The following is a 5909-nucleotide window of genomic DNA, read 5'->3' as shown; positions in this document are numbered from 1 at the left end:
TTGTCTGACTTTTCAGGTACAAATTGGAAGGGGATAGTCATGGTGCCTGGATTTGAATTTCAATTTTTTTTTAATTTTAAATTAAAGGTGTAAATTTGAATTTTAAATTTTGTATATTCATTTGTCCCTCCAAAGATGTTTTTGGAGTTTCTTTAATTATTTTGTAATTTGAGAATTAGGTTAGTGGCGTTTAGACGACAAGGAGTCGTGGCTTAAGAAGCAAGATGGACAAATGCACGAGCACCATGACTGCCTCAAATAAAATTGTTTTATATGCTTGTATGTTTTTAAACAACTAGTATGCATGAGATAGTGTATCGCGGATGTATGCTTTTATGTTTTTAAACGACTAGTATGCCTGAATTGGACAAATCGTGTTTGTATGTATTATCGTGCACTTCCAATCACGACTAGTGTAATCTGATAGATGTTTGACATAGGTTACGACTAGCATGATAATAATACATATGCGTTTGATGAGACTTAGTAAACACTAAATAAAAGGAACCCTTAAAGGAATTAATTATTAAGTGCATGATTACCTCCCACCACCAATATTACTCAAACCTCCTCTAAATAGTGGTGCTCCACAACTCAGTTGGGATCCACTGTTTCATTGAGTTGCAGGCTCAGCCGGGCTCATGTGCTTAGGGTAATAGTGCTAGGTTGGTTGCATGAAATGCACCACTAAGTGACAAGGAGTTGTCAACCTAATGTTAAGAGAGGGTATGAGATACTGTTGATAAAGATCAACCCATTATTTAATTTAATCTTGCGGTCTCAGACGAGGGTTAAAATTATTAATCGCGCTCTTAAAATCCCACTAAGGTAAAATCTAAAAGTAGAACAACCCTAAGTTAAAGTTTAAGGGTCGTTGACTTAGATAAAATAGTGGGAGGGGCATATTATTTAATAATTTGCTCTTAATACACGACAATATATATTAATTAATCTATCTTTACATTTTTTTTTCAGTTTTTAGTATGACTAATCCACTGTCACTGCGCTCAATACTCGATACGAACAAATTAACCGGTCCTAATTTTATGGACTAGTATCGGAACGTCAGAAATATTCTGCGGGACGAAAAAGTTGCTTATGTCCTTGACACTGCTTTACTTATTGCGCCTAAAGAAGGGGAAGATGGGTTTGCGAAATTTGAATTCGAGGCCCACAAGCAACAGATGGATGATAATGTGTTGGCTTGTTGCATCATGCTGGCATCCATGTCACACGAGCTGCAGAAACAACACGAGCATATGGATGCCCCCTCCATTGTCTTTTATCTCAAGGAGTTGTATGATAAGAAGGATACGCATGAGAGGTATGAGACCTTTAGGAAATTGTTCCTATGTGTAACACCCCGTATATATCCGGCAATGTTATCATAATATCGTATTAAGCTGCGCTTAATTAAAAATGCGGAATTACTTTTTCTTTTCAATTATGATGCCATTAACATTACCAACTTGCTTAATAATCAATTAATAAAACATCTCCTGTATGTAATTGCAATAAAACAGCTAACTGAAATACCTCATAACATAGATAATATAAGTGTGGCTCTAGCCACGGAACTACAACAACGTAGACCGGACCATCTAACAGTTTATACAACTCCAATCTAAAAAGTACTAACTGAAAGTGTCATGGACAATCCCCATGCTCACTCAAATAAGGCAACATGCCTAACATCAGTTTCAACAACAACATATCATAAATAGCGGAAAACATAAACAACATCCAAATCCAGTCATGCTAACATAAAGCAGTAAAACATGATCAGCTAAGCTTCGGCCTCCTGCCGCCTGAGGCATCAGTACCCACACTACCTGATCCTGAAATAAGCATTCCCCAAACGTGGGGTAAGATCTCTAATCTAGAAATCTCAGTAAGTCAGTGAGTCCTCAAGGATCTTCCATCCCAAGCTCACTTACATGTGCAATATAAGTTCAAAAGCAGTTTATCATTTATCATTTATAAAACAATGCAATGCAGCAGATAATCATGCCATGTGTGTCAATACTAATCTACTGGCCAGAGACAGTGCAGGTATACGTCTATCACCTACACACCGTGCAAGTACCACTTGCATTCACCCCGGTACACCGTCTTGTATGGCGCTACATACTCAGGCTTCCCGTCAAGATGAAATAACACATGCATATTAAAATCCATTACATGTAAAGTTCAATCAACATATCAAATATCAAAAAGCATGTACACAACATGCATAAACCATACCCCCATAGGACATGGTGGAACCACAACATGGCTAAACTGATGACACGAAAGCTTACCTCACAAGCTAGCTATCCAATAACCAAGAGTCCACAGCTCAACGTCCAAACACAGCAGATTCACAATCTTTTATGGACCAATACTATATCAATAATAATGCAACACAAGCATATAACTTATAGACAACACCTTTCCTTACGTTTTACGTCTTAAGGCTCCATACCAAGCCATAAGTCCTTAATCACAACAATTTTCTGACTTAGTTTAATTAAAACAGAAGTTCAACTTCCTCAATCTAGGGTCCGCAAACCCCCAATAGCCTACTGTCCTCACAACACAGTTACTGTTCTTCGAAATCCCATAATATCCGAATATTCCTCGGGACCATATCCGGATATTCAATATCCGGATATCTCACTGGACATATCCGGATATGCAATATCCGGATATCCAGAATCCCATATCCGGATATCTCATATCCGGATACTCAAAACCCATATCCAGATATCACATATCCGGATATTCATCGGGCACATATCCGGATATTTCACGACAGAATGCAGAAAATGCATTTCGTGAAGATATCCTTCCAAGGTTGGGTTTTTAACGATTTTAAGCACCTAAACATGCATTTCTAGGTGTGTTCAACATTACCCAACAACAAGTTATCATCTTTAAGCCTTAACATGCATCAAGCTTTCATTTTTAAGCATTAAACTCATGATCAAAGGTTGGTACACATACCCCAGCTCAAAACAGAAGAAAAGGTTGCTCTTTGGAGCTCACAATCAGCCCCTCAAGACTGACTCAACAAGGTGCACGAAAATGGACCAACAAGATGAGTCCTTTCCTCACCAAGGAAGCTACTTCGAGCTCACAATGCCAAAACAAAGGCTCCCACAAACAACCAACCCAAGTCAGCCTCAAAACCTCACACACAGCAGCTCTCTCAACTCAGAAAAGACCAGGAATGGAGTCCCAAAGCTAACTCTCACCCTCACCAAGTGAAAGTGTGAAGAAAATCAAGAAAGGAAGTGTCTTGGACCCAAAATGGAGAAGAAACCCCAAGGAGCAGCCAAGCTGATCAGCCACCCTCACTCACTCACGTAGAGAATGTAATATGGCCTAGGGTTTAGTGCCCACTAAGGCTTATATAGTGGTTTAACAATTAAACACACATTATTAACTTTAATTGCTACGCTTAGCATTTTAATCTCAAACTTTAGATTATGAAACTATATAATTTTCTACGATTTATCATATTTTTCTTATAATTTTCTGAGCACCTTTCCGATACGCGCTTTTCCAAGCCTGTACCGGTTTCCAGCACCAGTTCTCATTATCTGGACTTGAAACTCGTTTTACAAGTCCTGCATATCATTCTAGTAATTATCATATACTTATTATAATTTTCCGGGATACTTTTTCGGTACGCATTTATACCGACTAGCATATCCGGTATCTGCATTTTTCTTTCGAAAAGTGACTTTCAGCATTATTACTCACTTATTATAATTGTTAAAGCCTCTTAATAATTACTAGAGTCAATTATGGAATCATTTCCTAATTTTGCATAATTAATTAATTAAATACCTTAATTAACGGTGCGGGTTCTTACATTCACCTACCTTTTTAGGATTTTGACCTCAAAATCAGAAACATAACTGGTCGAAACTCGGGGTACTGCCGGAGAAGCTCATCCTCACGCTCTCAAGTACACTCCTCAGGAGTCCTTCCGGTCCACTGCACCTTGACCATCGGAATGATCTTGCTCCTCAGCTGCTTCTCGCCACAATCGAGAATCTTTAGTGGTCTGACGGTAGTCTTTAAGGTCTCCCGAACTTCCACATCATCCGGTTACACCACGTGTGAAAGATCTGCTATGTACCTGCGAAGCTGAGACACGTGAAACACGTCGTGGATGTTAGCTAGGTTCGGAGGCAAGGCAAGCCGGTAGACAACAGGTCCTACTCTACCAAGAATCTGGTATGGCCCAATAAACCGCGGGCTCAGCTTCCTCACTCCGAGTTCCCGTCCAACACCCGTGACAGGTGAAAGTCTCACAAACACGTGCTCACCCTCACTGAACTCCAGTGGTCGATGCTTGACATCGTAGTAGCTCTTCTGACGATTCTGCGCCTGCTTCAGCTTTTCCCTGATCATCTGGATCTGCAGGGTGGTATCTTGGACAAAGTCCAAACCAAACAACTCACGATCCCCAACCTCAGACCAGCAGGTAGGTGTACGACACCTCCTACCGTAGAGCGCCTCGTAGGGTGCCATGCCTAGGCTAGCATGAAAACTGTTGTTATAAGAAAACTCTACCAATGGAAGGTACCTATCCCATGTCGAGCCCTGCTCCAACGTGCAAGCCCGCAACATGTCCTCCAAGGTCTGGATAGTCCGCTCAGTCTGTCCATCAGTCTGAGGGTGATAGGCGGTACTCAATCTCAACTGCGTACCAAAAGCTCCCTGCAACGCCTCCCAGAACCGAGATGTGAACTTCGGGTCCCTATCACTGATGATACTCACGGGCACCCCGTGTAGCCTCACAATCTCGCGAACATACAGTTTGGCCAACTGCTCTGTAGTGAAGCTCACCTTCACTGGAAGAAAATGGGCAGACTTCGTCAGTCTGTCCACAATGACCCATATCGAGTCACAGCCAACCTGAGTCTTCGGCAGACCCACAACGAAGTCCATGGAAATGCTCTCCCATTTCCACTCCGGAATCTCAAGAGGTTGAAGTTTACCAGACGGCTTCTGGTGTTCAATCTTCACTTTCTGGCAAACCAAGCACTTGGACACAAAGATAGCAACATCTTTCTTCATGCCCGGCCACCAGAAGTTCTTCTGCAAGTCTTGATACATCTTAGTAGCACCAGGGTGGATAGAAAACTGACCCTTATGGCCTTCTTCCATAACCTCTTTTGTCAACGGACCTCGAGGAACCACAATCCTCTGCTGGAACAAAAGCAATCCATCATCATTCCAAGACACACCGTCTTGGTTCTTCACATAATCCAGACACTCTCTTTGAACTTGGGCCTCTTTAATCTTTTCTAGCAGTTCGTTCACAACATCTGATGCTTCCAACCCGAGAAGTACGCTCGCACACAGAGTGGTCACTGCCAAGTGACGAAACTTCTCAATCACATCGAAGTTACCAAGTAGCAAACTGGATGAACTACTGGATTTCTGACTCAAAGCATCAGCTACCACATTGGCCTTGCCAGGATGATACCTTAGCTCAAAGTCGTAGTCCTTTATGAACTCCATCCATCTCTTCTGCCTCATGTTCAACTCCTTCTGGTCGAACAGGTACTTCAAACTCTTGTGGTCACTGAACACCACAAACCTCAAACCGAAAAGATAATGCCTCCAAATCTTGAAAGCAAACACAATCGCAGCCAACTCCAAATCATGAGTCGAGTAGTTCTCCTCATGAGGCTTCAACTGCCTCGAAGAAAAAGCAACAGCTCTACCAGACTGCATCAGCACACAACCCAACCCCTTTCCAGAAGCATCACAGTAAAGCTCAAACTGCTCCTCAGGATCAGGAAGGATCAACACAGGTGAAGAAGTCAATCTCTTCTTCAACTCCTGAAAGCACGCCTCACACTCGTGAGTCCACACAAATGGAGTCTTCTTTCGGGTAAGGCGAGTCA

The sequence above is a fragment of the Gastrolobium bilobum genome, unplaced genomic scaffold (genome assembly GCF_033153095.1).
Source record: "Gastrolobium bilobum isolate Gb01-03AN ecotype WA unplaced genomic scaffold, APGP_CSIRO_Gbil_v1 utg13848, whole genome shotgun sequence".
In the NCBI taxonomy this organism is placed as follows: domain Eukaryota; kingdom Viridiplantae; phylum Streptophyta; class Magnoliopsida; order Fabales; family Fabaceae; genus Gastrolobium; species Gastrolobium bilobum.
Note: the sequence above shows the minus strand (reverse complement) of the source record.